The sequence below is a fragment of the Jatropha curcas genome, chromosome 6 (genome assembly GCF_041381405.1).
Source record: "Jatropha curcas cultivar XTBG-Jc1 chromosome 6, XTBG_Jcur_1.0, whole genome shotgun sequence".
Classification (NCBI taxonomy): domain Eukaryota; kingdom Viridiplantae; phylum Streptophyta; class Magnoliopsida; order Malpighiales; family Euphorbiaceae; genus Jatropha; species Jatropha curcas.
Window position 1 is genome coordinate 5,668,156 of NC_143156.1, and position 12,691 is coordinate 5,680,846.

Below are 12,691 nucleotides of genomic sequence, written 5' to 3' on the forward strand. Positions count from 1 at the left end.
AGTCCCTTGTAGTATACTTAGTAAGCATTTATAAGAATTAAGTGCTTATTAATTATATTACGGGCGACATGCCATGTCTTACAGTAGGGTAAGGTGTGACATCCCAAGACATCGCAACTGAACAATTTGGCTGAGAGGATGAACAGAACTTTGATGGAGAGAGTCAGATGTGTACTCTCACATGCAAAGTTGTCTAAGAGATTTTGGGGTAAAGCTTTACTTACAGTAGTTTATCGTTCACCCTGTTTCCCTCTACAGTATGATACTCCAGAGAGAGAGTATGGTTAGGAAATGATGTATCCTATGATCATTTGCGGGTGTTTGATTGTAAAGCCTTCGTACATGTCCTGAAGGATGAACGGTCGAAGCTTGATGTCAAGACTAGACAGTGTGTATTCATTGGTTATGGCCAAGACCAATTTGGCTATAAGTTTTATGACCCAATCCAGAAGACAATTATAAGAAATCGTGATGTTGTATTTGTTGAAGATTAGACTATTGAAGATATTGAAGCAGAATGCCAATAGATCTTATGAAGACTCAATAGACATACAGGGAGTCCCTCCAATAGAACGCAAACGAATTGGAGATGAAGAAAATGTTCCACAAGAATAAGTGCCAAAGTTAGAAAATCCAAAAGTTCCTAATCAGAATGAACCAAAAGATGATTTTGATGGTGTTCATGTTCAGCTACTAGCACCAGAAGGTTCTCAAACATTAAGAAGGTCTAGTAGAGTTAGACAACCATCTACTAGATATTCAGCAAATGAATATGCATTGATGACTGACGGGGGAGAACCCGAATGCTTTGAAGAAGCAATGGAAAGTGAACGCAAAAGGAACTGGATTGAAGCCATGCAAGATGAAATGAAATCCTTGCATGAGAATAAAACATTTGAGCTGGTAAAGTTGCCCAAAGGCAAGAAAGCTTTGAAGAATAAGTGGGTGTTCAGAATCAAGCAGGAAGAACACAGCTCCCAACCACGATTCAAAGCTAGACTGGTTATGAAAGGATTCAATCAAAGAAAGGGTATTGATTTTGATGAGATCTTTTCACTAGTTGTGAAAATGACATCCATTCGGACAGTGCTCGGAATGGCCACTAGTTTTGATCTGGAAATCGAGCAAATGGATGTAAAGACTGCCTTCCTACATGGAGATTTGGAAGAAGAAATATACATGGAGCAGCCAGAGGGTTTCATAAAAAAGGGGAAAGAAGATTGTGTTTGTAAACTGAAGAAGAGCCTGTACGGCTTGAAGCAGGCACCAAGACTGTGGTACAAGAACTTTGAGTCTGTTATAGGGGAGCAAGGCTATAAAAAGACTACTTCAGATCACTGTGTCTTCGTAAAGAAATTCTCTGATGATGACTACATTATTCTTTTGCTCTATGTAGATGATATGCTGATTGTTGGTCAGAATTCTGTCAGAATTAATAACTTGAAGAAACAGCTAAGTAAGTCTTTTGCTATGAAAGACTTGGGACCAGCAAAGCAAATTCTTGGCATGAAGATTACAAGGAATCGAAGATCCAAGAAATTATGGTTGTCATAGGAGAAGTACATTGAGAAAGCACTTCAAAGGTTCAAAATGAAGAATGCTAAAGCGGTTAGTTGTCCTCTTGCTAATCACTTTAAATTAAGCTCAAAACAGTGCCCTTCTACAGATGGAGAGAAGGAAGAAATGGAAAAGATTTCATATGCTTCAGCAATTGGAAGCTTGATGTATGCCATAGTCTGTACACGGCCAGATATTGCTCACTCAGTCGGAGTAGTGAGTCGGTTTCTTTCAAATCCTGGAAAGGAACATTGAACTGCAGTGAAATGGATTTTCAAGATATCCAATCACATTTGCAGGGGGAGCCGTGTTGTGACAGTGAAAGCGCAATTCACCTTGGAAAGAATTCCTCCTACCATTCAAGATCAAACCACATTGATGTTAGGGATGTCTTGGAGATGATGCTGTTACAGCTTAAGAAGATCAATACAGGAGAAAATGGATCAGTCATGTTGACGATGATTCTTTCAAAAGAGAAGTTCGAATACTGTCAGTCAGCTACAGGGGAGATGATGGCTAACGTCTCCACTTGAGTGTGCAGGGGGAGATTTGTTGTGGTGGTGCCCACTCAAGTGGGACCCACACACAAATGAAAAGAAAAAAAAAATTTTAAAAAAAAAGAGGAAAAGTCAAAAAGTTGACAGCCAACTATTCAAAGGTTGGCAGCCAACCATGACATAAATGAAGAGCTGTGTGTGACTCACACACGGCTCTCACATTACCTCTCCTATTTATAGGAGAGGATTTGCTTCATTTGATACACATAGCAGAAGAAGCAAAAAAATATAGAGAGAGAATTTATCTGGTTTTAGGAAGGGTTTCCTAAAACTGGGGGAGAGAAAAATAGTGAGGAAATTATTTTGGAGTGTTTGTGGGAAACACTTTGTGTGCTACTATTTTTGTATTACTCTCTTTGTGTACCTACTATTTTTAATAGTGGAAGAATTATTCGGAGTTTGTCCCGAGGATGTAGCCCTAAACAGTTGAGGGTGAACCACGTAAATTTCTGTGTGTCTCATTTCTATTTTTCCACTGCATCAATTTTCTCTTAGTTGGTTGAAAAGGCCTAACAAGTGGTATCAGAACTAATGCTCAAAAACTAGTATCAGAGCTGATGCCTAACAAGAAGTGGTATCAGAGCTGATGCCTAACAAGTGGTATCAGAGCAGATGCCCAACACTTCTATCTCTTTGTACTGGTTTTCCAATGGGGGATTACAAGAGGTAACAATTTATGCTCCTAAACTTGTCTGTTTGACAATGGAAGGACAAATTGCTGAGAATTATCATTTAGGAAGCTTCAATTCTCTGCAAAGTGCTTCCATTTTTGCTAAAACCAATCTTGTTGATGTTTTATGTGCAAACTATGCCTCAACTACTGCTCGAAATGCTTATGAGATTCTTCAGAGTGTCAAACATGCCAAAGAGCTAGGTGTAGGTATCTTATTTCTCGAGGTAACCCCCCATCAAACCCTGAACATATTTTCCTGTTTCCTTCTGTGAAACAAATGGGTTCTTCTGACTCAGTTTTGGGTTGATTCCTCTTTCATTCGTTAATGCTGATTGTTTTTTGTTTGTTATAAATTACAGGTTTTGTTCACAAAAATATTTCCATCAACTTCGTTGCATAATGTGCAGAGCTTGAACCTACAGCTCACTCCTGATTCAGAGAAAAACCATTTCCCAATAATTGCCTCATTTCTTCAGAGATTGCCTAATTTACAATCTCTTGTCATGAGAACTTGCTTTGGTCCACCTTCCATTGGCTATGACAGCGACGATGACAATGTGGACGATGACAATATGGACGAGAACAATGTGGACGATGACGATGTAAGTGATATATAGATATCTAAAGCCTTAAATTATTTCATGATATAGTAGCAGTTAATCATAGTTAAACAATCAGCAATTTACAGTTCTGAGCATGTCTGCCTGAAATTAATGGAGACTTTAAAATTGATAGCTGGATTAACAAAAGAACAATTTCTGCAGGTACGTATGGAATGGGAATTGGAAACCCAAAAGTTGATTGATAAACTGAAGTCAGTAGAGATGGAGCTTAACAAAACTAGTTTTTCTGTGGAGACAAACAAACAAATCTACTTCTTTCAAATATCCTCTGTAAACTGCTCCAAACCCTCCTTCTCCAAGCTTTTCTTGCAGTTATTGGTTGCACGAACCAAATCATTGTAAGAGAACTTTCACGGGCCGGTGTTCTTCTAAAACTCATCATCAATTGAGAAATTGGAGATAATTTTATTACCCTTTTCCTATCTACTCTCTTTCCAGCGGCAAAAATATGACAAACTTGATATTATTACACAAACAAAAACATATAAACCATGCTTAGCCCTATTGCAAGTCCTATAACTTTGTTAGAGTTGGACCTGTTTGTCGATGTTTTATTTTTTGGTACATCAGTTATTTGTAACGTATTATCTTTTGGCTCTTGCAAATTTGAAGTAAAAAACCATGAATAAAGATTATGCTGTTCGAAAGACGATCCTGTAGAAGCTGAAAACCCTATATTAACCCATTCAGGTAGGTAATCTCTTAAATCAACATCATAAATAAGATTTTTCCCAATAAATTGATAATAACTAAATGCAGTGAAACTAACAGTTAATCTTTTTAGGGTGGAGTCATATGCAATTGAAGCAAAAACTTTTTGACCATCTTCGATGCCTTTATACCAAGACCAATCTGTGGTAGTTTTAGAGTTAACAGAATTAATATCAATACCTACATGTTGACGATAAGGCGGATCCCAACTGTTAAGAAAAGTATCAAATTCTACTGCAAGAAATGGATATTTAGAGGTCTGATTTTCTCTAGCAAGGCCGAGACCACCGCCAGCAAAATCATCCCCGAGAGTGAAATTCTCCGATGAAAGAAAGAAAGTCATCCCGTCTCCATTATTTATAAGACCTTTGGATTCTATTGAAAAAGAAAAATTTGTGTGGAAGTCGGTGAGATTTCTTGAGGTTTTGTTCCAAAGATAAACTGGTTTACAATATGTGACTCGACCGATAATCTTAGTGGTAGAATTATCTGTGGTGAGCTGAATGGCATTTTGGGAGACAGAAGTATTTCGTTCGTAATTTAGACAACGGGAATTCGGATTGAAGCTGGAAAAATTCAAAGTTAGGGAAGTTATATGAGTTATTATGAGAAAGAAAAAGATTATTTGGAAAGAAAGAGTCATTTTAGAAGTAGTGAAAATGCTGTACAAAGCCATGGTATGAGAAATGTTGGTTGTGCTAAATAAATAGGAAAAGCAAAAAACTTGTATAGACTGGTGTCAGACCTCACATACAGATCAAACCAATGAAATTAAATTTTTTTTAAAAATGTTCGATTTTATTTTTTTTTTCCAAATGTATAGTCAAAAATACCTTCATTTTAATAATAATCATTAATTTTATTAGTTTGATTCATATGTGGAGTTATGGATCCAGTATTACAGTCATTTATTGAATAAGCTAAAAATCATCAGAAAAAGACAAGGCTGCTATATAATATTCTGTTGATTAATAAATATATCAGTAATCAATTATGCTCTTGATTAAGATATCTTACGTGTTTACACATTTAGACGATTAACTTATCTAGATTGGGTCTGAGCTTCTGACAGTTCATGGAAAAAAGAATCTCATAATTTCTTTTTATTTATATTTAGAGCTTGTTTATTTAAACAAATTCTATAATTTTAACAAATTAATTTATAAATTCTGTTTTTCCGTTAGTATAAAAAAATTCACATGTAATCATTTTTAATTATATAAAGTTAATCATACTTGAATTAAATTCTGCAAAAATTGATGTAATTTCTGCAAAATTAACAAGAGTAAAGTTGTATAAATTTAAAATAAATTATTATAAAGTTAATGAAGTTCATTGATAAATGAATTCATTTAAGGAAATGGTTTGAACAAAAGTGAAATTCTTAAAGAAGATTAGAAGGGGACACTATGTTTAAAGGGCTCATTCATATAACTTCTACACCAATCATGGAATTAGGAGGACCATGGCTTCATCGACTTCCTTCTCATTTTTTTTTAATTCATTGGAGACTTTACAAACTGAAATAATATTTACAGACTATATAACAGGAATAGTCCTCTCCTTGATTCATCAAATTCGTGAAATAATTGTGATCGAAAGGATTTGAATTTGAGACATTTTACTCCTTAGATAAGTAAAAATCAACAAGATCACTACCTGATGACGATCTTCCTTCTCATTAAAACAGAGATAAGAGTGGTCGAGAATTTGGATCTCTTAATCTCTCCGGAACAGGCTGGTTTCATGAAAGGTAGATCAATTCACTCCCAGATTCTATTGGCTAATGAGATGATTCATGAAATTGACAGGAAAGCTAGAGGAAACAATATTGCCATTAAGCTTGATATGGCTAAAGCCTTTGATCGTGTCTCATGGTCTTTCTTAGAGGCAGTCCTACTTCGCTTTGGCTTCTCTCAACCTATTGTTCGACTGCTCATAGCGAACCTTTCGGCCACCAGACTGTCAGTTTGCGTTAATGGTGCCAACTATGGTTTCTTCGCACCTTCTAGGGGGGTCAAGCAAGGGGATCCACTCTCTCCTTACCTATTTATTTTGGTATCTGAATGTTTCTCTCGCGGTTTGAAACATCTTGTCTGTTCTGGAAAAATTCAACCTTATACACTTGCTCGAAATTGTTCACCGGTTACTCATTTGGGCTTTGCAGATGATCTGTTGATTTTCATAAGGGGGGATATGAGAAGTGTCGCTAATTTTAAAAACTTTCTCCTTAATTATCAAGCTGTTTCGGGCCAGTTGATTAACTTTGAAAAATGCTCTTTCTATTGTTCGAAAAAATTGAGGTCCCCGACCGTCTCAAGAATTGAAGCAGCTCTCTCAATTAAAAAGAAATGCCTCCCTTTCACATATCTCGGTGCCCCAATTTACCAAGGTATTAATCGTACCTCATATTGCAGTGAATTGATTAAAAAGATCTCTGCTAAGCTTATGGGATGGTCTAAGACAATTTTATCAATGGCTGGCAGATTGGTCTTAATTAAGCATGTTTTAAGTTCAATCCCCATACATATTATGGGTGCAATGAAGCTTCCGGCTCGTGTTATTGGTATTTTGGAGACTCAAATGGCAGACTTTTTATGGGGTAAAACAGATTCAAAACATAAGCATCATTGGATTAAATTCCAGCAGCTTTGTTTTCCTACTGCTGAGGGCGGCTTGGGTCTGCGATCCCTCTCTTCCATTCAACATGCTTACTCAGTCAAACTTTGGTTCTCTTATATGAAGCGTGATTCGATATGGTCAGATTACATGTTTCAGCGGTACCACCGAAAAGGTTTTATGTCCTTTCAAGCGACCGATTCTTGCTCATGGAAACGCATTTGTCACGCTCATGAAGTGGCTTCGGAACTAAATAATTCTGCAGAGATTGTGTCACCTTCTTTTGCTATCATTCATGAGCATGTTCGAGTGCATAAAAGCAACACTTTGCTATTTAGCATGGTGTGGGACTCTTCTATCCCTCAAAAAATCTCGGCCTTTACTTGGAGGTTGCTCCTGGATGCTCTTCCTCTTCCTCATAAGTTGAACGTTATAGGGATTAATGGGCCTTATTGCTGTCCTCTATGCTCCTGTTCATTAGTCACCATTGATCATCTGTTTTTTCTTTGTCCTAAGGTTCTATGGGTATGGAATTTCTTTAGGCAATATTTGCTTTCCGGTGGCAATTCTACTTGTCGCACGCTGCGTCAAGAGTTGATAACATGGTATTTGATTTCTCGGCCACAAAGTACTGCAGGCCTCCTTCGCCGTCTGATTCCTCTAGTAATTATATGGCATGTATGGAAACTATACTGTAATTTTAGCTGGGGTGAAGGTGATGCAGGAACTCACTTACTTCAGCAGCACATTAGTAAATTTATTTATGATTGGGGAGTTGCTTGTTCACCTCACAAATTCACTAGAAATCCTGCCAATGCTTTAACCGACCTGCTGCCTGCTAGTTTTGGACAGAGGAATCATCGCAAACTCTCTTTGGTTTACTGGAGAAAGCCGACTACAACAGTTTATAAAATTAATGTGGATGCTTCCTTTTCCGTTTCTTCTTCTTCTGGCGGCGTAGTCATTCGGAATTCTAATGGGAATTTTGTGGCCGGCCACTCCTTTCTCCTCTCAGCAGTATCTCCATTTCAGGCAGAGCTTCAAGCTCTTCATGAAAGTATCAAATGGTGTACTCAAAGAATTCCGGCCCCTTTTCAAATAGAAGTGGATTCCTTGCAACTAGTTCAAATGTTACAACAATTTCATAATATATTGTCAGACCACAAGATTCACTTTATCCAATCTTTCCTTTTATCCTCAAAGTCTTTCATCACACATATATACAGAGAGGGAAATCAGGTCGCTCACTCTCTTGCTACTCAGAGCAGAATTACTCACAACTCCTTAAGTTTTTTCTCTTTTGACTCTTTGCCTCGAACTACTAGAGCTCTCATTATTTCTGATTGTACTGGCTCTCCTTATTTGAGATATAAATAAACGTTTCCATTTAAAAAAAAAAAAAAAAAAAAAAAAAAAAAAAAAAGAGTGGTCGAGAATTTGACTATATAATAGTTAATAAACTAAAATAAATAAATGTTTCATTGTATGTTAATGCTTTGGCGTATTATATAGCAGGTCAAGGTCTTTGGATTAAAGATGTTTCATTGACTATTGTTAATATTACTTTGGCGTAGTCCACGGGTCATGAGGTTGACGACATTGTCAACTTGTTCCCATATATGCTAATTAAAATGAGACTTTTAAAATCAAGAATAAATTTTTTTGATACTAGTCAAGGTCTTTCTTTCTTTTAAGCTAAATTTTGAGTTAATTGTATATTTATTGGTCAAAATTTTATTTTATTTTTTGGATATATGGAAGGCTCATTGAACCAGAATATCATTTCTGGATAGATTATACAACAAAAACAAGCTCTCCCCTTTAAATAACATTTACCGAAATAGTGACAACTTTCATGGTGGAAAAAATTCAAACTCGAGACCTTTCACTCCTTATATCTTTTACAAAAGGTAAAAAAACTAACGAGACTATATAACTTTTAAAATTTTATTATTTGTACATGTCTTCAGCCCGTTTAAATAATTTTTTAAGTATTTGCATTGAAACTCATTTAGAATTTTACTACTCAACACATGTTCCAATCCATTTAAAACACCCTTAAATATGTAGGATATCCATAAACTTTAAATTTTCCAAACTCAGAACTTATTAAAAGTACATACATTTTAAATTAACAAAACTTAAACTTATTGAATTAACAAAGCGTGGTACCATGGTGGGGATGCTGTGACAATAACTGGCCATTGTTTTCCCCTTTTACAATTTCACCGTGTTGGACGCGTCAAATTTTCTTCTTCTTGAACTTAAACTTAAAAAAAAAGCAGTTTAAATCAGTTTTCCGTAACGATTACGTAATATGCAATAAATCAGTTTTCCGTTACAACAAAAAGGAATAAAGTAGATGTTTGTAAACTGACTGTTGTACTCATACAGTCACTTAAATACATAACTACATAATACGCAATCATAATATATAATTTGAACAAATAATAAAATTAATTATTGAAATCAAATTTGCAAAGTTGGTGTCCAAAACCTTAATGACTAGTAGTTTTCTACTAGTAGAACGTATAATCTTTTGTTTTTCTCAAATAATAATAATAATAATCGGAAAAAAAAAGCATATATATATACATTTTAGTTCATTGGAGGCTTTTTATTTTTTTAACAAAAATTTGAAAAATTAACTAATTAATTTACAACAAGTTAAAAATAATGAAATTGTTGATGCCGTCCAAACTAAAGGCCCATGAATTAAGAAATTATAGCAAAAATAATGTTGAGAGAGCCATTTAGGCTTAAACCCATGAATTATAAATATTGCACATATTTTGGGTATTTTTTTAATTTTTGTATATACTTTTTTAGAGAGAGTAACTTGCTTGGAGGGTACTCTTAAGATCTATAAACAGGAAAAACTATAATCTAATTGATACGAGAATATATACAAACAAATCGAATTGTTTGGCTGCATTTAAGTTACTTTGTATTCATCCATTTCTTTTCAACTCCCATAATTTCTTATATTTCTATTATATCTTTCTCGTCTTTAATTTTCTTTACTGAATTCTTTTTATTCTTATCTCATTTTTTTTTCGAATTAAACACATTTATCCAACCTATCCCAAGGCGGTCTTGATAAACGCAAGTCCAACAAAACCATAACAATTTAAGATTAGACAGAAATTTAAAATATTGTATAACTATTAAACTTCATAAAAAAAATATTAAAAGTCAATTCTTAATTTATTATAATTAATTTAATTTCATTCCGATTAGTCGGGTAAGTGGGCTGGTTAAAACATAACTAATTTAGTTTCATTATTGATTTATTTATTTGCCTAACTGACTTGTAATTCTCAAAGAATTCATTGAAATTTTTAAAATTATTTTAAAAATAAAAATATAAAAAATAATAATATTATTGTCTATTAAGAGACTAGAACATATTAAATTGTAGAAAATTTTTGTTATTTGAGTCTTAATTATCTAATCAAATTGAATTTTCGCAATATCAAATTGAAAATGATATTATCCTTTAACAAATTATATCATTTTCAGATATGAAAATCGAAAAAATAAAATTCATTTGAACTAATTCTTATAAAATTGCACTTTCCAAATGGGAGATAAAACAATTAGGAATGGAAAAGTTTAAGCAAGCTGAAAAAGAATCAGGCCGGTGAGCAATTAACATTGAACCTAATAAATAAAAAGTTTTCTTTTTTTATTTTATTAAATATATACAAGATATAATGAAAAAAACATACTATTGATTTATAAAATAATCGGGTTGACGAGACCTAAAACTATTTTTCTAAATGAGATTAATTTTATTTTGATTTTATTTTTCTAAAATAGATTAATGAGAAATACATATATATGATTTGGATAATATTTTTGGCCGAATATATAATATAATCCATCAACTTTGGTATCTTAGTTTTTAAAATTTATCGACTACTTTAATTTATAAAATCAAATACTTCAACTCATTGTAAAATTAGATGAATTAATTATCTATTAAATAGTTGATAAATATAAAAAATTATTGTTATAAAAGTTATATTAATTATATATTAAATTAATATTTTATACATAAAATCCAAAAACCTAAAAATTATTGTTATTAATATGGAAAATATGTGCAACGTTATCAAAATTTATAAATTCAACACACAATAAGTCAGCCATAAAATACAGAATATTATAGGATTAAAATTATAAAATTTATATATTCCACGAATAATTTTTTATGAGATTAATTATTAAGTAAAGATAAATTTGAAATTTCATAAGGAAAAAATAAAATTTGAAGTTCACAAAACGAAATAGGTCGGCTTGACATTGACTAAAAATTAATAGTCAAGGTCTTCCATTATGTTGGTATTATTGCTTTTATTTTATGTCATTTTCTTATATTCCATATTTCATTATCAATCTATTCCCGTGATTTGCGATCACACCACGGATAGATCATCATCTAAATGTTTCTAGAAACAACACCAAATTCAATGAATTAAATTATTTGATAGGGATTCTTTTTTATAACGTTATTTCAGATAACATTTAGCGTTTTACATCTTTTTATTAAAATTTTTTGTTACAATCCTATTATTAATTAATTCAAAATCTTTTTATCATCACACTATTTTTCAAACTGAGTTCAAAATAGATATGAATATATATATAGTCTGTTTCTTTTAATATTGACAGAAGCAATTAATAAAATGGACCGAACGTTATTCAAACTAGTTCAAACAAAAGTAATACACAATCAGACAGTCATTAAAAGTAATTTAATCATATAATTAATGTCACGGAAAGCTGCTACCCTGTCCTTTGCTGGTTGTGTTAACTTGGCAAAGTCCGTTCTCACGGCTCTATGAAACTATGTGATCTGGTCCTTTTATATCCCATTTTATTTAAAGTTGATGGTTTACAAAATAATAGATATGACAGTCACCATTTTGTAATATTTTCAAATATTTATAAAAAAAAAATATTTTTTTTTTAAAAAGAACTTTACAAAAAAAGAGATCCAATTATCAATATTTTATAAAACGTAAGTATTTTGTATAATTCAAGTAAAACTAATGTCATTTTTCACGTTGTCATAGTAAGCGCCGAAAAAGAAGGATAGAAGACTTGCAATTCCAAAGCTGAAATCACTCCTTCGGAGAAGTGAATTGTGAGCTTGCATGTTTGGTAGGATCTGATTTTGTGTACACATAAACACATATTCAATTAAAAATTTAATAAAATAATGAATCGAAATTCATTTCACTTCATATATATACACACACAAAAGAATAATAGTATATGATTACCTTATATAAAATATTTAAAAATATTACAAAATATTAGAAACTAAACAATAACTTTAAAAGAAATACCCTTTTTATAAAATATTTAAAAATTATAAAACATTGGCAACCAAATCTAGCATTTTATAAACAATCCATCTTTACAAAAAGCAAATATTTTTCATAAAATATTTGTAAAAATTACAAAATATTGGCAACAACATCTATTATTTTATAAATTATACCCTTTTATAAAATAATAGTCATCTTTCAAAAGGTACTTAATATTATTATAAAATATCGATAAGTGGAGCTATTATTTTATGATTTGAGCCATTTTACAAAAGACAATCTTTTTTATAAATTATTTAAAATTATTACAATTAATAACCAAACCTATTATTTTGTAATTCAACTATTTTATAAAATATAATCATTTTTTAAAAATTATTAAAAAATATTACAAAATATTGAGAACAAGAGCTATTATTTTATAATAATCCAACAACTTTATAAGAAATAATTACTTTCTACAAACTCTTAGAAAGCATTATAAAATATTAAACAGAGCTATTATTTAATTTATAATTCAGCAATTTTATAAAAAATACTAAATTTTTATAATTTATAAGAGTATTATAAAATATTAGCAATTGGTGATATTATTTTGTAATCACATATAAT

General features: G+C 32.2%; 1 pseudogene; it reads right to left on the reverse strand.

Annotated features, from left to right (window-relative positions):
• Positions 1-3,602: 3,602 nt before the first annotated feature.
• LOC105634529 (anti-H(O) lectin 1-like) lies at positions 3,603-4,797 on the reverse strand (annotated as a pseudogene).
• Positions 4,798-12,691: the final 7,894 nt, after the last annotated feature.